This window comes from Podarcis melisellensis (assembly GCF_964234715.1).
Source record: "Podarcis melisellensis genome assembly, chromosome: Z".
Lineage (NCBI taxonomy): Eukaryota > Metazoa > Chordata > Lepidosauria > Squamata > Lacertidae > Podarcis > Podarcis melisellensis.
This window is the reverse complement of record NC_138547.1, coordinates 27,021,269-27,047,933: the sequence shown is the minus strand read 5'-3', so window position 1 is coordinate 27,047,933 and position 26,665 is coordinate 27,021,269. Positions and strand designations below refer to the sequence as shown.

Genomic DNA, 26,665 nt, shown 5'->3' with positions numbered 1-26,665 from the left:
GGCTGGAGGAGTCGTTGGCTACCCAATGCCAAGCCAAAACTCATTTACAACTGTAATCAATAAGGTTGTGGTCTGATTTTTAATCCAATAATGTTGCCTGGGTCCTTGTTTACTGATATGGCCAATGGGGCAGGGCTCACAGCGCTTGGGCACGGCATGGCTAATAGTCATCAATAGCCCTCTTCCCCCTGAATACATATATTTTTGGAAAAAAGTTGAGATAATTCCAAATGTTGTTCTCTTGTATTGGATGAATCTAAGTTTATTATTGGGGAAAAAAAGATGTGAGCTCATACTGGCTCAAACAATTTGAGAACAAAAAAAAATTACATATTTTAATGAAAAGTGACAAGGTTAATGATGCTTGCTCTCATTTCTTAGGGATGTCTAATTAAACATCATTACATTTTACAAGGCTAACTTACTGATGGTGTAATAAAGAAACAGAAATACTAAATTGCATATCAAAGCAGCTGGAAACATTCAGCATTAAGATCTTGAGGCAGAGTTTCTGTTTAGTGCCAAAGTAAAAAATGAAAACAGAACAAATAAGAAATGGGAAAGAAAAGAAAAAAAGGTGGGGGAATCTCACCAGACTTATTAGCCAAGGGACAGCTAGATGGGGAAAAAATACAGAGCACTTAAAAGATCTAGTTTGATTGTAGTGCATGCTGTCTGCCTCTTTACCCTGCTGTGCTTCAGATAGAAATCTAAATAAATGTCCAGTAATTAAATTAAGAGCTTAAGCAGGCTGCTTGCTGTGCTCTGGGAGACTTCAAAGTGAATGTGGTACTCAGGACTTAGGCAGCGTTGTGTAACATTTTCTGCACAAACTGACCACACTTTGATACAATATTGTGGGAGAGGGAAAGAATATTTGATGCAATATTGGGGAGGGAGCAATCCCACCAGCCCTATATGACACCCAGTGGCAGGAAGTGCTCCTGCAAGCACAGGCTCAAATTGATCACCATAAACAGCCAGCACTGAGAAATAAGAGAGGCAGAGGAAGGGAGTGAGAGAGAGAAGCAGAGAATTATCAATACAACAAATGCTTGGGTCTTGTTTTTAAAGACAAGTTTCAAGCAGTTACTGAAATACATTAGATTTGAGGTGAGGCACAACTCCCTTGGAGGGGGTACTTTTAGAGGAAACTGGAGAAGAAATTGTCACCAGTTCAATTGTTTTCTCATTTCATCAAAGGAATATAGCTAGCTTTGCTCAGGGTAAGCATGTTGTCAGACCTTGAGCTACCACACAAATGTGCTTGGACAGGTTCTGGAACCCAGGTGCATCCTACCCTCTCTTCCCTTCACAGAAGCCCACATGAAGGGAAGCATAATAACAACCTTACAACTTTATTATACAATGAGAAAGCATTGCTCCACATTGCTTCACCTGCCATCTGATGCAATCGCTTCACCGTCCCTCAGGGTGGACTGGCCCTGCTGGGAGGTGGGGACTGACTATGAGCCCCACCTCCCAACACCACTTTGAGAAAAACCATTGCATTCCCTATCAACTGAAGCTTCTGGGCCATGTTCTGAGACATTCATGTATGGAACATATCAAGCCTAGAGATTACAGAAGCATCAACCTGCATAGCAAGATATGCTGAAGACTCACCTCTTTTTCCTTACTTTTGACGCTTAAGGTATTTTGTTTCATGGCACCCTCCTCTTTTTCTGAATTTATACTGCTGCCAACAAAAGATCAAAGAGATCCAAATAATTGTAGAGATGGAAGGGACCGCAAGGGTCATCTAGTCCAACCCCCTGCAATGCAGGAATCATTTTGCCCAATGTGGGGCTCAAACCCATGACCTTGAGATTAAGTCTCATGTTCTACCAACTGAGCTAGAATCCTGGGAACTATAATTTTTCAAGGGTGCTGGGAATTGTACCTTTGTTCTGGCTGGGATGGATTATATAATTGTATAATCTATTGTAAAGTAAAATTTGTTGTTGTTACTGCTACTATATGACCCATCTTAGGTGGGGGGAATTCTCTTGTCCGTCACAGATGAGAATTTTGGGTTCTACACAACTAAGTTATTATCAAAGTAGAGGCACTGAAATTAATGGACCTAAGTTAGTTATCTCCATTGATTTAAATATGGTCTCTGAGTAGGACTAGTACAGACAGTCCCCTGTATTATACAAGAAATCTGATCTGCTTCTCTAGGAGCAGAACTGGGTACATAAGCCACTTCTAGACTTTTTTCTAACAGCGATTGTTAGAATGATGAACCTTACTTGATTTTCGCATAGCAACAAACCACTTGATACTTTCCAAAGACTAAAATACACAATTCCCAGTTCTGCTCCCGAGGGTTGAGAGGAGAGAGAGGGGCAGTTCTATTGTATGAGCAGAACTCATTTCACTTGGATACAACCTTTGTTTGCAGTGATGGCCCTTAAAGATCAAACAAAAAAGCAACTAAAAGTATTTTAGCAGCAAAATTCTCCAAGCTAAGAGAAATTACTCTGCTGACAGTAAAGGTGTTCCAGAACAAACCTGGCTCAAATTAATCGCAATATCAGAGTATTGTATTAATCTTTTCAAAGTAGTTAATTTTTCCCAAAATATGATTGGATAGTCAATTTGCTGATCGGCTGCAGCACATTGCTCCCCACAGAGGCTTTGATGAAGTGAGAAAAGATTTAAACAAAGAACTGCTTCTTATAATTAAATAGAAAGACTCCAATAACTTTGTTCTTTGGGATGAAGATGGGGATAATTTTCATTCAAACAGAACCCTGTAAGCAGGTCCCATGTTCAAAATTCTAATTAAAGCTTAAATTAATGTCACTTGATAGGATTTCAAAGCAGAACTCGCTTTTTGACATTTAAGAACTTTCAAAACTATATTTCATCTAATTGCATTTCAGGGTTTCGATTTTAATTGATCCATATCTATGGTTTTAAACGGCTAAATATATTTCTGTATCTTCGTCGTTTTGTTGAAATAATAACCTCCCCACCTTCAAAAGATGTATGTTACTATAATCTTCTATGTTCGAGCCACCATTATTACTACAAGCCTCTGTAATTACTACTGCTTCAAGCCAGGAACACTATAGAAATTCTTACACTGCTTAGGGAACCTTTAAGGAAAGTTTCCTATGATGTAGGCAAGGGGTGATGGACTGATGCAGAATTCACCACCGCCTACTCCAGTGGGACTGTCCTCCCTGCCATAGGGCTGCCACCAAGTGCCTTGTGGGAAGGAGAGGAGAAAGATGATGGGCAGGCAAAGAAGATATCAGCTCCTGTCACTACTGGACTCCCTCTGCAGTTTACCTGGTGGGAAGGATCCTGGTGACTTGCTATGTGTTTGCTTTTGTGTGTGTTGCTGCTGTTACATATTGTTGCTGTTGTTGCTTAACAGCAGCAGCAGCAGCAACAACAACAACAACCCTGTATTCATATTACTTGTAAGCCACATTGGAAAGATCTGTATCATGAGAAAGTGAGAAATAAATAAATTTTAGTTAGAGAATTTTGCTACTGGTTGTCTAGAGCAAATGGTGGGGTATCTCTGGCCTGCAGGTCTAAACAGGCTCTTCAAGGATCCTAATTTGGCTCGTGCAGATGGTTGACACAAACAACACATGCCTCCTTTCACATCTGCAATGGAACAATCAGGCTCCCAATTGTTCCCCAGAAAGCTGGGCTTCTAATAGGCACCTTTCAAATTTGATGAAAACTGTATGACCAATCCCAGTAGTATCTTCAGTAACCATTGATGTGGGGTCAAATGTATACCCTTCAACATTAAGTTCCAGGGAATGGACACTACCCTGAGAATCCGCTTTTCTAAAATCCTCATCAAACTTTCTGTGCTAGGGCCTCATCATTAATGAGTTTCTGTAGTCAGAAAGATACATGGGGTGTGGTGGGGAGATAAATACTCTCTCAAGCACTCTCTCTCTGTGTCTCTATACTGGATAAAGTCGAGGGAAGTTGTCATGAATGATCCAGCCCCCATGGGAGTGCTCCCATGAGCAGTGCTCCCCGCCCCTCGAAAACAATGTTTAGGGGTACTCTCATTTTCCTACTCATATTGAAATACTGCCCCTCAATGAGGCCAAACTTAGATTCACAAAATGTTTATGGGTATGCATACCCCTGCGTCCCCCCCAGAAAAAAACACTTATGAGTATCATGTAACAAGTTCTGCAGGTATGCAGGGCACGGGAAGCATTTTAGGATCTAGTGCAGTGGATGTGGGCTAGAGACAGAATTGCTCTTTTGTAGCTTCTCCCCACTACTCTAGTCATGTCCCTCATCCCTGAAACTAGGAGGATATAACCTGGTCCCTCCAGTGCTTTCTCAGAACCATCAGGTCCAGTCTCGGACTTGGGCCAAGTACCTTGCTATCCCAACTACAGTGATCATTTGGACTAGGGGTAGCAAATGTGATGCTCTCTAGATGTTGCTGGACTATAGCCCCCATCATCTCTGACCCTTGGAGGCACTGGCAATGGGATTTGTAGTCCAGCATCTGGCACAGTGGCCACCCATGAGTTAGACACACCTTAAAAATGAAGCACACCCAGAAGCTTTTCCACCTCACCTGGCATTCTGTTTTAGAACTGATTGAAGGCAAGAATCATATTTGCTTAATGCTTCCTCCCCTCCCCTCCCCACTCGGGAAAATAAAATAAAATACAGTGATGAAAACTAGTCACTACTGCAAACAACATAAGAATCAACAACTCCACAGAATATGACAGATAATTAGCAGTAGCAACACATTAGCTGCTCTTAATAAGAAATATGCCACTTCCGTGCTGGAAAACCTTACTTATGAATGATTCAAATCTATGAGAGTCACCAAGTGATTCATCTTTTCTTATCAACAAGATTAATTCTTTGCTTTATTTTTTAAAAAAACTTTCTATGCTCTGACTAACCTTCTTCAACAATACTTTTCCTTAACCTTCAACGGAGCTTCTTTAGATTTCCAACAGAAAGAGCTTATGTATGTTTTCTTTTAAGAATGACTTTCTCTTCAATCTAACATTTGCCTACTCCCTAATTTCACCTCATATGAAACTGCAGGCTTAAAAAAAATGTTGGAAAGTTTAGCTTGTTTCTTCAGTCACAGAATTAATCTGTGCCCAAGTTAGGCTCAGGAATCTTCAGTTCTACTATTACCACCACCCTTTCAATTTTCCACATGTCAAATGCAACTTTACGTGCAATTTCCTACATGTCCAGTGCAGTTCACTATGCAAGAACAGCAGCAAAAAAACAAAACAAAAAACAACCATATAAATGCATCATTACATGAAACAGTCAAATACAAATTCATTTCAAAGTGCAATATACTCATCTCAATAGAGAATTCATTTTGATTATATCGACATTATAGCGTTTAAACTCATTACAGAGGATGCAATATCAATCCTTAAATCGCACACCAATATTATTTATCAATTGTTAAAACATATAAATATGAAAACACCTCTCAGTTCAGTCAGGTATTACTAAATAATACAACCAGCAGTCATTTGCTTATTTATAGCTCACATTTCTACTGGGATACTTCAAGATGGTTTACAACGGAAGCTATAAAAAAACACAGCAGGTGTGGTGTAGATATGTGTGAAGATATGTTGCAAATATATAGTATAACTTTAAGGCTTAACCTCAATAAAAAAAACAGCAAGAAAAACCTAGATCAGACTACTAAACTAGCAGATATAAACTCACAGAAGCAGAGAGAGAGAGAGAGAGAGAGAGAGAGAGGAGGGGGTGATATAATTATGACAGGGGGCTGAGACATGGACCTGTGGTTGTCAGGAGAGGATGTCAGGAGCACGTCAGCAATAACTTACACAGCTTCAGTGAAGCTAACCCTTAATTCAAAGAAACAAGACAGCTTGGGAGGCCAGGCCAGGCCAGACCAGGAGAACACAGCAACACTTCCTGCCCTATGAGGCAGTTCGTCCCCACCTTCCCACAGCTGCCTAAATATCCCCTTCAGTTTCTGACATTTCCTCCTCCCAGTCCGCTCCCTCTTCTCACTCTGACCGCTCATCATTGTCCCACCACCAATCACCTGGCTCTGAGCCTTTTTCCCTTTGGGATTCCCCAGCTGGTGCCCCTACCACTCCTCTGAATCCAGCCAGTTGTTTTCCAGAGGTTGTTGCATGGCCAATGGTCAGAGATGATGGGAATTTCAGTCCAACAACATCTGGAGTGCCATAGGTTTCCTATCCCTGGCTTAGTATGATCCAAACGAGCATCTGTCTGAATGCTTTAGTTGAGATTTCTGAATTGCAGGGAGTTCCACAGGGGTCCCTTCCAACTCTACAATTCTATGATCTCCAGTCAAAGATCTAATATGTAAACCAGTTTTTTTCTGTTAGCAGCTGTTTGTTTGACCATATCACATGGCTGAAAGGAGTCCTCAGTTTTTTATTTAACAATTTGGTTCAATAAAGCAATGTTTATCCTTATTTCTGCGGAAAGAATAACTCATAAATTAAGGGTATCTCGGGGTGCAGCTAAACCTATGGATTTTGCCTCCATTTGACAAATATTTGTTATTTATATGACAAGTCAATCACAGGGATGGCAAATCTTGATGAAATATGGCATTGTTTGGTATTCATAACATTTGTATCAGGGCCAGCCCACCCATGAGGCAAGGTGAGGCAACCGCCTCAGGTGGCAGGATCCACAGGGGCATCAGATCCTGATGTAGATATTTATTTCCATCCTTGTTGATGTAGATTTTCACTTGCCCCTTCTTCCCTGGCGGTGAGGGGGCACCATTTTGGCATTTGCTTCAGGAGCCAAAATGTTTTGGGCTGGCCATTTTGTATTCTCTTTGTCTCAGGTTGGTTTTTGTTGTAAAATCTGATTTATTGTGTTGTCTCTCAGGAATGTACTTCATTTTATGTGGTAACAGCTGTGAGCTCAAGTTTGTTTGTTTTTTGGTACAGTTTTTCATTTTTTCTCCTTTTGTTATTTTATTTAAAGTTATATTTCTTGCTAGACTGTTATTTCAACTTCATAATAAACCTTTGTGTGTTTTTTTTAATTTTCCTGGTGATCTCCCCTCCAATACTTTATGAAAATTTATATTCCTGTACATACATACACCACAGCAACATCTGTAAATACTGTTCTTATTAAGGGATCCACAAGAACTAGTCTTTGGTTTCCTGAAGAATGTGTAAAGGAAACAATGTTCTACCATTCTGCCACAAATGTATCTTTGTTTTGCTCTTCCTGCCAGTCTTAATTTGTGAGTCAGTTTTTTCTATAAGGGCAATACACCATGCTCTCTTGTACCAGGCATTCAGGTTTACAGTACACCTTACAATATGTGACTATAGCCATATGTGCAGCCACTAAGAGGAGTCCAATTATTAGTTTATCCACCAAGTCCCAATTCTCATTTAAATACAAATTCAGTAATGCAAACCCGGATAGTTGCATTCTGAACCAATCAAAGCCTTCGGGTGGTCTTCAATTATCCCCCTTTTAGTAAGACCTTTAGGTGATTCTATACCTTGTCCCTTCAAGTCATGCTTTTATCATGGGTCTGGCTAGCATAATCACCCCCAAAGGACTTCAGGTGTTTTGTCCTTTGCTTCCAGCAATGTGCAATGTTGTCCCATCACTGAGGAAGCCCAGACCATGTAAGGAGGCAGCTATTATGAAATAAAACTGTGGCTATAGTGCATAAGCTTTAGGAGCCGCAGCTGAATTGTGCAACCCACAATGGCAAATTGAAGAGCCAGCAAACAATGCATATGCCCCCCCCCACTCCAAAGAGCTTCTTCAAAACTCTTTTCAAACCTTAATTTGTGTAGGAACATGCTCAAGAACTGAAAACATCTATGCCAAAGAACAAATGACTCACTTAGCACTACAAATTACCCTCACCCAGAATTAGCCTGTACCCTCTCTGACTTCAAGAGTATCTAATAAGTATAAGTATAAGTAAACGGAACCCAGAAAATGCTTGAATCACTGTGGCAAACTCCAGTTTGTAAAAATTAGGATGCACCACATAAATACATTTATCACCCAACAAATAAAGTCTGAATGTCACTGATCTTGAATTCTTTATTATTATTATTATTATTATTATTATTATTATTATTATTACTACTACTACTACTACTATTATTATTACTATCATTTTCCGAAGCTACTCCCAGCTCTCTTTTGACAGATGTGTTATGCTGCATTTCATTACTTTCTGTCCTTACCTTGTTCTTCTTTTGTTTCAGATAAATGATGATGCTTTCAGGAAAGATTAAGCACTGCCAGGCAATAAAGCAATGGTCCAAACACAGCTTTAATTGGAACTTCAGATCCTGCAGGAAAAACCAGAAATTAAATCATTAATAATATGATTTTTACCAGCCGACACAATACTTCCACAGATCTGGAATTTTAAGCAAGCTTTTGTTGTTGTTGTTTCTTGATCTCAAATGCTGGTTACCACTATGTGCTCAACACTATCAAATCACACTGAAATCCTCACCGATAAGTTGTGTCTGTTGCTCTGGAAACTGAGCACTGGCTCAGTTGGGTGGGACTACAGCTGCCTCCCCACCCTCTAACATCTGCTGCCTGAAGCAGCCATACCACCCTGCCCAACGATAGGACTGTCTCTGCCCTGCATACCAAAATGGTATTTACTGCTGTCAGCATGATCAGAATAACTGCATGCACACCAGTGCCAAATGCTACCACTGCCAGCTACCATCTTTGTCTCTCTCAATTACACATTGCTTCTCCCACCCAACCTCACCCAGCCCCCAGTGGTGATGACTGCAAAGCTGAAGCTCTAAATGCACGAAGGCTTTCTTTTTTGTAATAAAATGTGGGACACCCAGTGGATTAGGCATCTTCTTTTGATTTTGGGGTGTGTTGGGATGCATCTGCAGAAATATAGGCAGGCACTTTTGAATGGCATGTAGCAGCTATACAGGGAGTGTTGGGGAAGGGCCTTAACTCTGTGATAGTTCATATGCTTAGCATGCAGAAAAACCAAGGTTCAGTCCCTAGCATCTCCAAGCAGGGCTGGAGACTGGAATAGGGAAATATTCCTGCCTAAACCCCAGGAATGCGGCTGCCTATCAGTGTCAATGCTACTGAACCGGATATGACTTTCTTACACTGGCATACAGAACCTTTCATCTGAACACAACACTACATTAAAACATACAAAAGTTAAAATACTACAGCAGATTAAAATCCCTTCAACTTCTAAGCATATTTATTTCTTTATTGATAAATAATAATTTTATAAATAATAAATCAAGATACACCAGGATGAGTGAATTGGAAAATAGGAAGACCTTGGACTGTCAGCGATCAGCTGGGACTACACTGACATAATTCCTTCAACCTGGATCAGCTGGGGCTATGCTGCTCTGGCCAGCAGAACTTAAACTGGCGGAGCTTATTGTATTTATTACAATTATATCCCCTCTTTCCAAGGAGCTGAAGGTTGCAGCAGTAGTGTACCCTCAAGCTTGAACCATAGCTGTCAACTTTCCCCTTTTCTTGCGAGGAATCCTATTCGGAATAAGGCAATATCCCTTTAAAAAAGGGAAACATTGACATCTATGGCTTGAACTGTTGTGGGGGCCCCTTCACAACCAGTAGCAAGGTCTGGGTAACCACTGTTATCTTCCTCAGTAGGGTTGTTCCATGACAGACACCACAATTGTTTGGGTTTTCCGGTATCCTCTTAAGTAAGGGCTGTGGCAGGTGAAGGGAGGGCCCCAAGAATGACCCAGGAGAATGGTATTGGGTTGAAATAGGCCACAACTTTTTTTGATTACAGGAAAGAGTAGGTTGGGTAAAGGCACTGGGCATGCATCCTGAATCAGGCAGCCCGCCTGCTACCTGATAGGAACCTGGTGGGGTCGAACTTGTGCTAGGGAGTTGCCCCCAACATGGAATGGAACCCACAAACCCACACAGACCACCATTGGGAGAGGTGTACGGGCCCACAATTGGCTAAAAGGGTGGCCAAAACCTGGCCACCTCATTAAATAGGCTGGGGTGGGCTGCACACATCCCCAAGCTCCAGCTACTGACTCACAAACTTTGGGATTGTTGAAATATATACAACAACAACAACAACAACAACAACATAATCAATTTGAGTTCTGTGAATCAAATTTGGTCCAGTAAACCCAAAATTTTAAAGCAATGTGGACAGAAGTCACTTTTGGGGCGACACCATGACTAGGGGCCCCAAAGCTTAAGCTTCATTAGTTTCATAGTAGATCCAGCACTGGGTGGCACATATACTTCTTTCCCCCCTTCTACTTCATGATTCCTGCATTGCAGGGGTTGGATGACCCTTTGGGTTCCTTCCAACTCTACAATGCTGTGACTCTAACCCTGTGGGGAAGGTTAGGCTGAAAGTGAGTGACTGGCCCAAGTTCACCCAGTGAGCTTCATGGCTCAGTGGGGATTTGAACCCTGGTCTCTCACGTCTTAGTCAAGCACTAAAACCACTACACCACACCTGCTCTCAAACATAAGCCTCAAAAATGCTGAGGGTGGGATGGGGCACTTATTCCAAACCTGTTTCAGCTCAACAAAGCCCGGTGAGAACAACACCAGCGAAAAGGATGGTGTAATGCTATTTTAAAGTTCCAGTTACAGATAGGTTGCCGTGTTGGTCTGCCATAGTCAAAACATTATTTTAAAGGTTTGTTTCCACTCTGCCAGCTCAGCCAGCGATACCCCCACTTCTGAGCACAGCTTGGAACTTACGCTGACTTTCTGTACATATGATTGCTCTGTTAATATCAGACAGTAAATTTGCAGTCAACCTGAGCTTCTTCCCTGGGCATATTGTGTCCTGTTTATTTATCCCATCCTATCTCCCTGCTGGGCTAAACCAAGAGCTCTCAGGACTGCCTTATAAAAATATAGGTTATCACCCCCACCACCCCTCCCTTCCCCCGACCCAAGGAAGAATTTAATCAGTCTCCTGAGGGGGAGATTTCATTGTCTGAGTCATTGCTGTTCCTGCTGTCAGCATGCTTAATTGAGTTCTTTCATAGTTGCTACACGTGTCCACTGGCACTAATTATACAGTGATCAATTCCTCTCACTAACAGTATTTGATCCATAGCCACTCCTTGACAAACTGAGAGTGAGTACTGGACTACACTGTTGTGTCAGTCACCTTGATTGAAATGTAAAGATTGTTTTGAAAGGAATAACAAGAACAATTGAATCACCTGTTGCACATTGATTGGAATGGGGGAAATGTTAAATGACCATTTTTCTGGGTGTTTCAGAGAATGAATTTGCCACTCTCCATGGCACTGGACACCAATCAAGTAGGCTTGTAATGTGACTGTTGAAGGGAGGACAAACTAACCCTTTCAATAAAAAACTACAGGTGACTACAAAAAAGGGGGGAAGGGAAGGGAAGGGAAGGGAAGGGAAGGGAAGGGAAGGGAAGGGAAGGGAAGGGAAGGGAAGGGAAGGGAAGGAAAGGAAGAGCTTCTGGAGATTTGTAAAATATGGATTGTTACAGTGGAATCTACAGCTGTTAAACTGCACTTTTCTTGATTGATTGATTGATTGATTGATCAAGAGGCATTGGTCACCTCCCTGATCCAGCCAGCTGTTACCTCCCTGCTGCAAGTGGTCGCTCTGGCCAATGCGAGCACCTTGCCTTCATCCTCAAGCCTTACCAACTGAAACACATCCAACACAACAGGACTATACTGTGCTCTGGACACCCCATGAGATTTATCTGCTATAATAGCAGAGTCAAGGTCTTGGTGGATGCAAGCGATTTTAGTTTTGAGAAAAGGCAAGTAAGAGGTGACATGACAGAACTTCATAAAATAATGCATGGCATGGAGAAAGTGAAGAGAAAAAAGTTTTCCTTCCTCTCACCTAAGACTAGAATTTGTGGACATCTCAATGAAGCTGAATATTCGAAGATTCAGGACAGACAATAGAAAGTACTTCGTGCAGCACATAACTAAACTATGGAATTCACTCCCACAGGAGGCCACCAACTTGGATGGCTTTAAAAGAGGTTTAGACAAATTCATGGAGGATAAGTCCATCAAGGGCGACTAGCCATGATGTAGGCTACATTCCATAGACCTTGGAGGCAATGATCTGCCTCCATGGTTGAAGGCAATATGCTTTTAGCTACTAGTTGCTGGAAACTACAAGAGTGGGGAGTGTTCTTCAGCTCACGTCTTGATTACAGATTTACTGCAGGCATCTGGCTGGCCACTGTGGGATCAGGATGCAGGACTTCATGGGCCACTGGCCTGATCCAGCAGGGCTCTTCTTATATTCTTAAATAAGATTCTTTTGAACTGCCAGGAGCTAAAAATGGACATGCAACACATAATCTGAACCACTAAGCTATGGCCTACTTCAGGCGAGATCTATTCACTCATGCAGCATCCTGGGCCCTGCGGCTTACTGCAAGAAGAATCAGCTAGAATAAGTGGTGTTTCAACAGACAACTACAGCTCTGTTGCTTTTGCCAGTGGCTGAAGATTGGCACTACACTGTGTTACCAAAAAGGAGCAATGCAGCAGCGAGCAGAAGCTTCTGCAGCTGGCTGGAAAGCCAAACAGGATGTTGATGTTTGTGACTGTTACCATGGGAAGAAAGGGGCAGTCCATTCACTGTACTGAGCACCGGATGTTAGCTCAGTGTGTCATCTGACCTGTACTGGAAGTACATGGGAGGAGTCTATAACTCTCTGCTGTTGATGTAAAGAGAGTGCAGACATGTTTCTCTGTACTGCTGCAAAAGACAGAAATAAAGGCATGTAAATATATTTCTGTCTGTCTCTTTCCCCTCCCTGGGGATAGCAGGGAGGAGAGTGAAGGAGTGTTCTTCTCACATTTGAGAAGGATCGCCGATAAGAGACCTCGCCTGTTTCCTGCCGGGAGTACGCAGACGGGGAGGTCAACAAGGAAATCAGCCGGGTGCCTGAAGAGTGGCACATTCCTCTGACAAGGCTCGATTCCAACACACTGACCATCTAGGTCATCCACTTTTCACAGCAAGTATAAGTAATGCACCTGTTGGGCAACACTACACACAATCAGAAAGTGAGAAAGTGTTCCAGGACCAGCTCAGGTCTGAAAGATCTAGAGATAACAAATTCAACAATGGAAGGTCTTGAACAATCTCAACTTACAAAATTGATGCCTCTTTTTCAACCTACTTCCCCACTCTATTTTGATGCAAATCAGGAGTGAGGAAACTTTTTTCAGCCTGAGGACCACATTCACTTCTGCACAGCCTTCCAAAGGCCACATGGTAGAGGTGAGCAGGGCTAGAGGAAAATGCGGGGGTGGGAGAACCAAATTTCCTCTTTGTGCAGTATACTAGTGTCTCTCACACTCCTCTTTATCTTCAATCCACCCAAACAAGAGGTATGATCAGAGTTCAAATGCAAAAATCATCTCTGAAGGGTCAAGAGTCGAGTAGGGATGTCAGAGAATTGCATCAGAAACAGAAATGGGGAGTGGAAATATCTGCCATTTGCATTTTCATCCAAGGTGAGGAATGGAAATCACACACATCATTATTATTTTTTTGCCCACATATGCTATGTGAATAATTATATTACTTTCTGTAAAGTTTTTGACATTTCCCTTCCATTGAAATGCAATTACATTAATTACATACATTTTGGCTATTGCAGATAGTGAGATGAATGATATAGGTTTTTGTCAGCTGACCAACTGTATAGCTGAACAGAAACAGCACTGATTGTGATCAACAGTGGATGGAACAGAAATTGCTGCCTCCTTATGTCCTAGTCAGAGGGCACCACTAAACAATGCTTGCTGGGGATTGCTGGGGGAGGATGAATTTACCCAAAATCAACATTGGATCATTGCACCCTAACAGAAGGATTGTTTCCTAGCCCATCCTTCACCTGAAGGCCACAGCTCCATGACAGAGTTTTTGTTGCTCACAGCAGGCTATGGTAGGAAGGAGGAGACAGGAAACATTCCTTCTGTTAAACTTTCATAGGTTATCTTAGGATCAAGCCCTGGTGAATAAAATACATTTCTGAACTAAATAAGCCACCTACTTTGTAAAAACAAGCACCATGCATTTAAATGATCTGCTTCACTTCTTCTTGTGGTGGTGGTGGGGTATGCACAACTAAGACATCTGTCCCTTCATTGTTAATTAGCTGAAGATGCCTGAATCTTATAATAAATCAACATATAGACATTCCATCTGTCCTAGATACAATTTTGTTCAAAAATCTGTGTGAGAGAGACATCTACTACTTAAAAATGGTGTGCATCTCACAGTTTCTCCTTGCAACACATGAACAGTCCTCCTCAGCTTGAAGCGAGACCATCACACTCATCAATATTATGATCCATATATTTTAGTGTATTTGCAATACAAACTCCTTTCATAAAAAAAACAAATCCTGGCTGTGATCACATTTGTTCTACTGCAGACTTTGACTTATAAGCTTTTAGTTTAATTCTAGAAAGCCAAATATTGGAATAATAAACTCCTTTTGATGATCATGAATAAATATAATCTACAGAAATAGAATTAATGCGCCTCTATCAAGGAGAGAATATTACCTTCTTCAGGCATTATAATTCCTTGCACTAGGGTCATCATGTGGGGGAGAATGGAGATGATTCCAAAGGTTCCACCCTACTCCATTGCTGCCTACAAGTTGGGGGGGGTGTGACTGCCTTGAGAAGGGGCTGTTGTGGAGGTTTAAAGCCCAGGAAGATCAGAACTCATGGACGGTAAAACCTTGTAGGGAGCCTCCATCGTGCTCCCACAAAATGTTGTGATAGCCCCCAGATCAGACAGCATCTAGATAAGAAGTGAGGAGTGAATGGTCAGTGGTGAGATTACTAAGAAATATTTGATGGATTGATGCAGTTGTCATGCTCTTGGGGAAAGGGGGCATATACCATTCTGTACAACTGTAATGGACAGCATGTGAACTCCCAGATGAGGAGCCTGTGAGTCCTTAGCTCCAGATGGTCAAAAAATTGTCAGCTGTCCAATAATTGTAAACTAACTGCATTGACTAGTTCAAGAATGCGGAACAGTCCTCCAAATGTCTCTGGGCTGCAGTTCCTACCACTCCTGACCATTGGCCATCCAGCCTGAGGCTGGCTGGAGTTGGAGTTTGAGAACATCTGCGGGGAGGGCAGAGGTTTACTGTCACTGTATTTATTATTTACGATATCAGCACAGCTATATTATCTACACTATAGTGTGATATCATTTTGATAATTTACTGAGAAGCAAATTCCAATGAATTCAATTTGACTTTCGTCTAAGCAAGTGTATTAAAAACTGCAACATGTGGTTTGTTATACATTTTAAGTGGTAGATAGAGTTGGCAACTGTACCTAAGGCATTGGGCAAATGCTTTAGGTTGCTAACTCTGAATGGGGCTAAATGATTGCCAGTTGGAAGCTGAAATCAAACTTCTTTTGCAAACTCACCAATTTATCACCAGATCAGGAATGGATAACCTGTGACCCTGAAGATGTTGTTGAATTACAATTGCCATTAGCCACAACTAGCATAGCCAATTGTCATGCAGGCGGTGGAGCCTGTGGAGCGATCGGGGAGGGAGGTTCAGGCACCAGAAGGAAAGGCTAGATAAAAGAAGGGTAAAAGAAGCAAAGAAAATTGTAAGCTTAATCAGCTAAGGAGAGGTATAGCTACGGCCTCAAACGATGCAGATGAGGAAGATCCCCAGCTCTGTTCAGCAGCGTGAAGCAGGTGCTTGGCACACGTCACGCTGTCACTTTTATACCCCCCCACAATCACCCCACTCAAAATGATTGGCCAATAGGCCTGGGGTGATTGTGGTGCCACCCAGGCATGAGGGTATTACTCCGCCCACACCAGGGTGGGGGGAACTGGGTTGAGGGCCTGCCCACAACCAGGACCATCTTTTAAGATGATCCCACTTGTTGAATTACAATTCCCATTAGCCACAACTAGCATATCCAATTGTCTGGAATAATGGGTTTTATGGTCCAACAACAGCTTGAAGGACCACAGGTCCCCCATTCCTGGTCTACAACTCCCATAATCTCTGAGTGTTGACCTTGCTTTCTGGAGATGACAGCAGTTTTAGTACAACAACATATGGAGGGCCACATATTCCCCATCCCTCACTTTAGTGATGAGGAAAGGCAATATAACCTGTTAGGTAAGACTTGTGACATTGGTGGAGGGGATTGCCTTCCATTATTGCCCAGAGCTCCATAGATTCTGGGTATAGTGCTCCAAATAAGGAATGTTTCAGATTAAATGGGTCCAGGAGACAGAGACTTTAGAAAACTGTAAAAAGAAATTGTCAGAAGTCTTAAAACCCATTAATAAATAAATGCAGAAGAAAGAACATTTAAATAGATCTTGTTAATTGTGTTTATCTCAGTGTGATGCCATGTCAAAGAGCCTGCAGCTAATGTAGTTTGTTAAAATCCCGATTTGCACAGCAGGAAGTGAACATTAGAAAGGAAACTCTTGTCATTACTGGCAGAAGCTGAAGAGGCTACTAACACTTGATTAAATCATTAATATATCTTTTAAAATTTGAAACACTGAATTAGAGATCTATTTGCATAGAACATCATTTTATAAAACTGCTTTCATCTTGCATTTGCTCCTCTGGTATAGCTCCATAAGCCACCATCTACACAGAAGGAGCTCAATATGGCCCTTTTGAGGTTTATGACTTGTATTGTTGATTACTTCTTATTTAGTTGGGGAAACTCATGACTGCAGCTTAGAGCTCCAATATTTTTTTTAAAGCCAAAAAGCTCCCCCCAAAGCAGAGGTTTCTATTTTGCCTGTCAATTTTTACTATTATTAGGCTGCAATCCTACCCACCCACCATACTGATAGCTGAGTGGTGGTGGTAGTGGTGGTAGGTTACAGTACAGCCACCTCTCCACCGGACTGGTAAAGAGGAGTGGCACTGGTGGAGATGGCTCCCCTCTAGGCATGCTAACAGTGGTGGTCCTCCCACTGATGGTAGCCTGCAGAAAGTCCTAAAATAGGGAATTTGGGGTGGGTGCAAGTCACCATACTTGTGTCTCTCAGGGGTACCAGCCAGGAGCTGACAGAGCACCTTCCACCTGCAACAGTCCATAGACTGCCCCATGCCTCTTAGGACCCTTCTTAGGAATGCTCTGTTATTAAATCACATGGCAGAAAATGAAGACATCTGTTTAAAAGGTTTTTCTCAGTTCTCTACCTCTCCTTTAAATCAGAACCAGTGAAGGCGGTGAAGGTCCTGTGTGAGTGCCTGGAGGCGGTTGGAGGTTGGATGGCGGCTAACAGATTGAGGTTGAATCCTGACAAGACAGAAGTACTGTTTTTGGGGGACAGGAGGCGGGCAGGTGTGGAGGATTCCCTGGTCCTGAATGGGGTAACTGTGCCCCTGAAGGACCAGGTGCGCAGCCTGGGAGTCATTTTGGACTCACAGCTGTCCATGGAGGTGCAGGTTAACTCTGTGTCCAGGGCAGCTGTCTACCAGCTCCACCTGGTACGCAGGCTAAGACCCTACCTCCCTGCGGACTGTCTCGCCAGAGTGGTGCATGCTCTAGTTATCTCACGCTTGGACTACTGCAACGCACTCTACGTTGGGCTACCTTTGAAGGTGACCCGGAAACTGCAATTAATCCAGAATGCGGCAGCTAGACTGGTGACTGGGAGTGGCCGCCGGGACCACATAACACCGGTTCTGAGAGATCTGCACTGGCTCCCAGTACGTTTCCGAGCACAATTCAAAGTGTTGGTGCTGACCTTTAAAGCCCTAAACGGCCTCGGTCCTGTATACCTGAAGGAGCGTCTCCATCCCCATCGTTCAGCCCAGACACTGAGATCCAGCGCCGAGGGCCTTCTGGCGGTTCCCTCATTGCGAGAAGTGAGGCTACAGGGAACCAGACAGAGGGCCTTCTCGGTAGTGGCACCCACCCTGTGGAACACCCTCCCATCAGATGTCAAAGAGATAAAGAATTACCTGACATTCAGAAGACATCTTAAGGCAGCCCTGTTCAGGGAAGTTTTTAATATGTAATGCTGTACTGTTTTTAACACTGATTGGGAGCCGCCCAGAGTGGCTGGGGAAACTCAGCCAGATGGGCGGGGTATAAATAATAAATTATTATTATTATTATTATTATTATTATTATTATTATGCTTGCAGCTATTTCAAGAAAGAAGAGGAGAATGGGAATTAAGAAATTATGCAGAAACTTTCAATGCATAGGAGGTGTGTTAGAAGGGAGCTGCCAGTTTAGCTGCTCACATATATAGGAACAACGAATTTGTCACAGAGAACCTGATTGTTGGTTGTTCCAGAGTTTAGAACATCAGCACTGGACATACATTTCTCAACATGCCAGAGTTTCATAGAATTCTAGGGTTGGAAGGGACTCTGAGGATCATCTAATCCAGCCCCCTGCAATGCAGGAATATGCAGGCTGTCCCATGCGGGGATCGAACCTGCAACCTTGGCATTATCAGCAACACGCTCCAACCAACTGAGCCATGCTCTTTCCTGCTTGTAATTTCTGCAAAGCAGACTGGGTTGTATCCAGTTCTGAATCATCCACCATGGGTTTTAGTCCTGTCCAGTCACTCAGCCCCACTGAATCCACAGGACTCAATTTTGAGCAGACATGGTTAAAATCACACAAGTAGCACAGCTCTTTGGATTCCAGCCAAGGTACAGGGATGGCATTACTGTTTGTATGCAAAACTATGCATCTAATATAATTTTATCTTTTTAGCTGGCAGTACAAAATGCTTGACATTGATCTAAGATTTTCTAGGCCTGAAATAATTCAGCAAAATTGTCTGCTTACTGGAAAAGCAGCTCAAAGCTGTTTCCAGGAAGCAATCTCTTTAGCCTCCTTAGCTCAAGGCTCATCACTGAAAATGTATTAGTTTGTACATTAGCCCTCTTCACAAGAATATGCCACTCTTGGGGGCATGGAGAGCTGGTTCTCACGAATGTTTGCACAATACATCAGAAGACTTCCTTCCCTCAGGTTTATCTTTCTGTTTTCAGGAATTTGGGGATGCAGTGATGGTATGCCATCAGTCTGAGTATTTTTCCAGCATTCAAATCCCAGCAGTTAGGGGTGTAATAACACAGCCCCTTCTAACCTGAATTTGTCACAATCAGTGATGTAAGTTACATAACTTGCATTTGTTTCATTGTAAAGGAAACATCAAAACAAATGTTTTAAAAGTATTTAATTTCATTGCAGACTTCAGAATATTAGTGATGTGAATGAATACCAGTTATATTCACTTGACTGATTTTCGTTCCTGACCACAGACAAACATGCAAACAACAGCAATTTGTTGTTTTCCATTTTTGGCAGAATCATCTGACATCCCCAACAGCATCATCTCCAATCATGCAGGAATGCTCTCTAGTTCTCTTCATTTATTCAACTTCCCCATTAATTGTATTAGGGGAATTATTAGTTCATTTGCCCTGTCTAGTCCTATAGACCTCCACAGCTGGATTTGCCACCTTCCATGTGTTTGGAAGGGAACTTCTGCTGTAGTTGTATAGACCCTATGCAACTCAGAACCATGATCTTCCAGAACACTGCCTTCAGAATTTCCATTTATAATGTGTGGAAGGCAATGCAGCTGGTGACAGGAATGTGGCAGAAGAGGTAGGGGCCATTTGGCTCATCCCTTCTCTCCTTCTCATTGCACGGAGCTTGAAAGAGGGCTAATTTATAGAGCAGGTTTAGCCAACATGATGTCCACTGGATGTTGCTGGGCTAAAGCCACCATGCTTGACATTTCAATATGCTGGTTGGGGCTGATTGAGTTGTATTCCAACTATATATGGAAGAGATCGCATTAGGTACCCTTCTCTAGAGGTTTGGAATGGAGATATGATCCCACTCTCAGCCCATTTGTTGATGACATACATATTTCTAAGTTCTTATAAAGGGTTCTTGGACCTTCTGGGGGGTGTTTCTTCAACCAAGGACTTGGCCTTTTGAGCTGCAGTGTCCAAGATCTGGAAAAGAATCCCCTCCACTGCTTGAGTTAAGACAGGAAGCAAGATACAATCTTATCTCAATGGGCTTTGATTGTTTACCATTCTTAAGTTGTCCAATGCCCCTGCTGCTTTTTTCAAATTTTAAAGGTTGCCATTGGTTATATTGATATTTTGTTTTTTATATTGTATATGCTTTTTACTAAATAACAGGTTACTGTTATTATTAAAACGACTCCGACAGACAAGAAAAAACCACTCACAATTACAATATTAATTAGTCCAAAAACTAATATTTGCTGTTTTTACAGCCCTCCCCCCCCAGTTGCATTACAACATGCCTTCCATTGCCTCAGAAAGTTTCCCAAATGGAAGATGTATATACTTCTCCATTTGTTGCTTGCTTAGGCATGATTAGGGGAAATGCATGTTGTGTGTGTGTCCTGAGCATACCCAGCCCAAGGATGACACAAGGCTGGTAGTTTAATTCTTTGTTGCCAAAGCACACACAGTAGCTCTTAAGGCACACAGTACACACATACACACTTCTGGCAACTAAATAGCTTGCCTCCACTCCACAGGCTTGTGCTTGGAGCTGGACCGTTGGCGCAACAGCATCACCCACCTCCACCCAAACTTAAGTACCCCTATCTGACAGCATGCATGCAAGCAATCTACAACTTCTCCTACATGGAGGTTGCTCTGTGTCTGTTGCTTCAAGCTTCTCTTGGTGCTAGGTGACAGCAGAGGAGGGGATTCTGCTGGCCTCCACCCCAGACACCATCTCTTCCTCTGCTCCTGATGTGTCCTTTTCTTCTTCCATCCCTGGCTCCTGCCCCATCTCCTGCACCCCCTTCCCCATCTCCTTCTGTTCAGACTCTTCCCCTCCCTCCAGATCTGGCTGCTGCCTTGTGGAAGGCACAAAACTCCATGAATTGCTGCCCCATTCCCTCAGGTCCCGTGGCTTCTGCCACCCACTCTTCAGCACCCTGCCAGTCCTTTGGATTATAACCTAGAAGCAAGTATTCCAAAATTTCTTAAATATATTTTAGTAAGGAAAGCAAGCTTGGATAAGTAACAAGAAGAAGAAAAAGGGAGAGATTTCTACGCATATTAAACATGCCAGTCAAGAGAGAAAGTGCTAAAAGTAGAATTTAGATATTTTAACAAATGGCCTAATAAGGCTCTGCTTCAATAGTCTCTGAAATGCAATCTATCTCAGTTCAATAACTACAGATCATGACCAGTTAACAGTCTATATTACCAGACTTAGTTTTAAAAGGTCATGCATTAATTAGCAGGCGGCAGTTCAGTAGCTGCTCTTGATATATCCCACGAGCTTTAGATCGTTGCTTGCATTTGTGCCTGGATTAATTATGCACCTTTAAATACTGATTTTCAGTATCATCACCTGAATGACCAAGTGTCCCCAAGAGATACATTTCAACCATTTCTTCCCCCGCCTTTTTTTAAAAAAAGGTTGATTTTTTGCAATGGTGCCTTACACTTTCCTTTAACCTCCTCCCGCCTCCCCAGGAACACTGTAAGCCCTGAGCACATGTTATTCACTTGCAAGGCTTATGCGAGAACAGAGTCCCACATTTATGCCCACACCCAATATTCTGTCTCCTTGTTTTAGAAAAAGAACAACAGCCTTATATGGCTTCTCCACATCTGTAGGGGACTATGCTATCAGAACACCTGCTTTTTGGCGGGGGGTGGGGGCCTGATCCTATGGAACCCCTACAAGTGAGGAGGAGCTCATATGTTGATTTTTGTCTATTCAGACAACTATGCACAACGGGCAATTGTTAAAAAAGGGAGACCCTGTGATAGGCATGGGGCTAAAAGCATGGTCCCACTCTGCTCTGTTCATGCCCTTGTGTGTTTTTCAGGAAAATGTTAAGTATGTGGAGGACTGTGGGGGGCCAAAGGTTGAATCCCCTGCATTGATTCCCCGCCCCCTGCCCCCGCAACTCATATTTATCATAACAACCATATACTAATGACGTAAACAGTGTTTGGCCCTCAGATTTGCTGGCCACACAGATGACTTTATTACCTCCAAAACTTGATTTTTTGTCATGACTGCTCACAAAACAAATTAACCTTATGTTGGTTAACTCTTTTCTCCTGACATATTGGTTCTACCTTTGCATCCTGCTGACAAACTCAATAAAGAATTATGAACATAACAAAATAGGCTGAAATAGATTGTCATATCTTGTCGCAGTGACCATATCTTATAGCAGTGACCAGATGTTTGTGGTCCTTGCTCCAGATTATTTTCCTTTGCTTCTATCATTTAAATTTTATATCATAATGTGATGATGCATGAACTTAAACAGTAAGACCACCTAATTGCATTACACATAAAACATGAACCCCTTTCCAGTCTTCCAGACCATTAGCAAACTGAAAATAGATATACATTAGAATGTACAGTGACTTAGTCAAAGTTTTATATCTGAAGCTGTGCTAGCCCAGCCATATCCTACTGGCACATGTTGAATTTTAATAGACTTTATTATGGACCTTCAAATTAAAAGCTGTCAGGAGAGATAAAAGGTTGGGGATTTGGATATAAAAGTACTTTGATTAGACATAAAGGTCAGCCCGTGTGGCAAAAAGTCAATGCATCCAAATTAAGTGTAACCCTTTGTAAGGAAATATGCTAATCTCTCGTGTAAAGTACTTGCATGGTTAATAGTTAGACTATTTTCTGTGATGAAATTTTAACAAGAAGATAATCCACATGTAATTTGCCTGTCAAGAATGTATCATTTCTTGGGCTTCAGTTTATCTAGCGTGGTCCAAAAGTTCTATCAAATCCATTCTCAAACAGATTTGCCTCCGGTCCTGAACACAAATCTACTTTTTTAAAAACAACAACAACAATAACACAGGATCCTAAGTATTCGTAAAGGTTAAGTATAAATTACCCTTTAATTAAATTGCTGATGAAATTGCTGAGAGTTACAATATCATTTAGTATTTCTGGGAGTGATATTAAGATTCTGCAGAACTGCTGAAGAAGAAGAAAACTTATTAAAGACTTAAAAGGGTAGCAGGATGAAAAGGGGTTTACATTTGTAGAATCTCCTGTAAAATTATGGAAAGTGACAGATTCTGTTTTTGATCTCTGAGTCAGGGCTGCATGCTTAAACCATTGTGACACTTCAGCTGAATCTGGCATAGCCGAGAACTAATACGAAATTAATAGAGTATAATAAAGGTCTATTGGATTCCAGACTAACTTTGCAGCTTTGAAGTGAAAGAACAGAAGGCATAATTTCAATCTTTGTTTAGTACCTTGGACAGCCAGCTCGCTGGCATTAAAGAATGGTCAGGATTAAAAATCTGATGGATAGTAGCACAGCCCCTTCTTGACAGCTTTTCTGTTCAAATACAAATTACTGTCAGAGCTCCAGAATGTTTGAAGGCACATTCAGAGATGAAATATCATGACTGAAACAAGCACCGTGTGAAGCTATTATGTTTTGAAAGGAGAAATAATTACATACTGTACATCTCCTAGGCACAGATCTGAATTAATAATGCATAATAATAAGTACAATGAAAAGTATACTAATGAAATGCTACTGAACGTAACAATTTTGAAAACCATGGGATTATCAGCCTGCCATGGAAAATGTCAGTGCATGTATTTTTTATTTTAGATTTTGTTATTTTCCCCACCTTCTAAATAGATATAAGCAAATAAATGCTGCATTGACCTTATGATATATTATGAGGTATTTAAGCTTCTGCAGCATTTCATTGGGTATTTGTGTGTGTGGTTGTTGTTGCTATTTTTTTAATATGGGATATATTTCTGAAATTTCTATTCATATGTTTGTCCTGTAGACAGTGTACTCCCTCCTCCCATAAAAAGGTATGTGTCTGTTAATCTAAAAATTGCATTGCTTGCTACAAACACAGTGCATGGGTTGTAGAAATGACCTGAAGTTGGAATGTTTTGATTATTGGTACAAGGGGAAAAATATAGGCCACATTTTATAGATCTGGCTTCAAAATGCCTCTCACAAAAGGGGCTGAGAAGTGTAATGGAATTACAAAAATTGAAGAGCTAATATACAGAGCACTGTATTCCCCATTGTGGCTGGTCTTTAATGGAAGAGAGGGCCATTTCCTTTTTCCATTATATTATGTTTTCAATCTCCTTGTATAAAAATCCAGCTGGCAAGCTCACACATTGTTCCCTTCAACACTGCTTCAGTTTGATTAGGAAGAATTTTCCAACACTTCCCTCTTGTGCAAAAGCGTCTATATATAGAATGGTTTCAGCTGAACTTCAGAACACAGATGTCTCATCCTTTTGGGACTTACACACTTTTAACATAAATAAATACAATAAAATGCCAAAATAGTATTTGAGAGGCACTCCCATCAAACTGCTTAATCTATTACTCTAACTATTCAGATTAAAACTATAACAAAAATTTAAACTCAAAATCATGAGGCTGAATACTTTGCTACAGTGCAAAGAACTTTGGAGAAGCTGCATGGCAAAATTATAATTTTGTCACAGATTTCCATTTTTGCCACATGCATTCAGGATTCCTACCATAGAGAATTTGGTAAGATTCTCCTTAGTGGTACATGGGGTTGTTTCCAGTGTGAGTCCTACTGAGAGTAGACCCATTGAAAATAATGGACATTACCTACTTGGATCAATTAATTTCAATGGATCTGTTCTGAGTAGGACTTAATTGGATACAACCCGTTTTAGCCATTTCAGTTAAGGCCACAATTCTAGGCCCACTAACTTGGGACTAAACTCAAATGAATTTATGGGTTTAAAGTTAATAACAATGTAACCTGAAACAAGTCTACTCAAAATTGATGGTCTGATAGTCAATGTAAAGCAGCCAAGAAAGTTATGGCTAAGACAATTAGGAATTCTCATAAGAATCCAATTGAGAAATCTATGGAAAATTTGATCAAATGTAGGTTGGAATACAAGAATAGGTTCAAAAACAATAAACCTGAAAACCCAGAATCTGGAATTGGGGACTAGCAATAATGGAACAGAGGGAAGACAAGTTCTGGGAACTGGTGTCCTGGGATTTAAATGAAATGAGATCAGCACAGGTAGCCTCAGCTCCTGTCTCTGATAGGGTTAAATATTTATCCAATATATTTGGTGGTCAATCTGGGCAAACACATGTACCAGCAGTGTGTAAGGATTTTTTGAACTTACCTGAAAGGAAATCAATCTCCCATAATGAGAGGCCCTTGTTGTTCAAATTTTAGCTTTTAAAAAACAAGATACCCTACTGACCACTTATTATGTTTTGCCTTATTTATAGGCCACATATGGGTCAAAAGCTCCCCCCCCCCAGCAGTGAACAGTTTCTTTTTTATACAAGAAACTAAATAAAACTACAATACATATGCAATCACTCAAAACAGTATAAAAACAAAAATGAAATCGCAAAGCACCCATTAATCACACTGGATATAGCTATTAGGAATTGTCATTAACCCTGTAATGTGGAAACAGAAAAACCATCAGTCAAGCCACCTTATATCTCAGCTAGGTACATACTCTCACCCAATATGTTCTCACCCTCTGGCACAAACTACTGCAGCTAGTCAGCAAGCCAGCAGACAACACTTAGTGTTGTGTTGTCTACAAAGGTGGAGAGAGATTTGATCCAATTCACATTTGAAGGTGGACCTCCTAAATTCACACTTTCAATTTAAACCAAAACACAGCAGTTCTTCAGCTAAGTAGTGTGTACAGAAATATATATACAAAGTTAAATGTGCCTATAAATGCATATATTGGTGAAAATAACATGCAGGAATGCATTATATGAGTGTTTCCCATACTTGGGTCCCCAGCTGTTTTGGGACTACACCTCCCATCATCCCTAGCTAGCAGGACCGGTGATCAGGGACGATGGTCCAAAAACAGTTGCAGACATAATTTTGGAAAACACTACATTATATTAAGAAAATAGCTTTCCAAAAACCAGTATGGCAGAATTGTATGCTGTACAATATGAGGTGAAATTTGCATGAAAATGCAAAATAATTTCCATTGTGACTTTTAAAACAAACAAACAAACAAATAACAAAAAGGGGGGATATGAGAATCCAAGACAAATTGACATATCAGTCTGTCCCTACCTTCCATGGATATGCACACTGGTTTGGACCAGAAGTGAGAGACTGTGCCTACCTTCAAAGCAGCCCAGTGAAAGAGTCGCATGCTGCATCATAAAGAGAGCGTCTGAGCTGTGTAGAACTAGATGGATAAGCCTGGCACATGGCTAGTGCAGACATACCCCTCCCTCCCACTTTAGAAAGCTGCAGCTGCAGACCCCAATGAGCAACAGCAGCAAGCATTTGTCTTTCTTTTATATACTCCTGTTGTTCATCTCCCTCACACTTCCCTTCCCATATTCGTTATACTCGGAGGCTGATTTGCTAAATAAGCATAATTTCTTCCAGTGCTTCAGCTGTTTGCAAATTGCATCAGAAGCTTCCAGAAAACTGTTCCTCCAAGGCAGATGTTCATAATGTTTCGGTGTCATTTTCTGGCACTGCAGTATAATGTGTGCCGGGGAGAGGTGCTCCATGTCAGAG

At 41.6% G+C, this 26,665-nt stretch overlaps 1 long non-coding RNA gene across 1 annotated transcript in view; it reads right to left on the bottom strand.

Annotated features, from left to right (window-relative positions):
* LOC309362079 overlaps nucleotides 1–26,360 on the bottom strand; it is a 199,832-nt gene extending 173,472 nt beyond the window's left edge. The window contains exons 1-2 of the long non-coding RNA XR_014164779.1: nucleotides 26,259–26,360; nucleotides 8,238–8,345 (exon numbers count right to left, since the gene is read on the bottom strand). This is a non-coding gene — a long non-coding RNA (uncharacterized lncRNA). The remainder of the gene's footprint in view (nucleotides 1–8,237; nucleotides 8,346–26,258) is intronic.
* Between the last annotated feature and the right edge of the window lie 305 nt (nucleotides 26,361–26,665).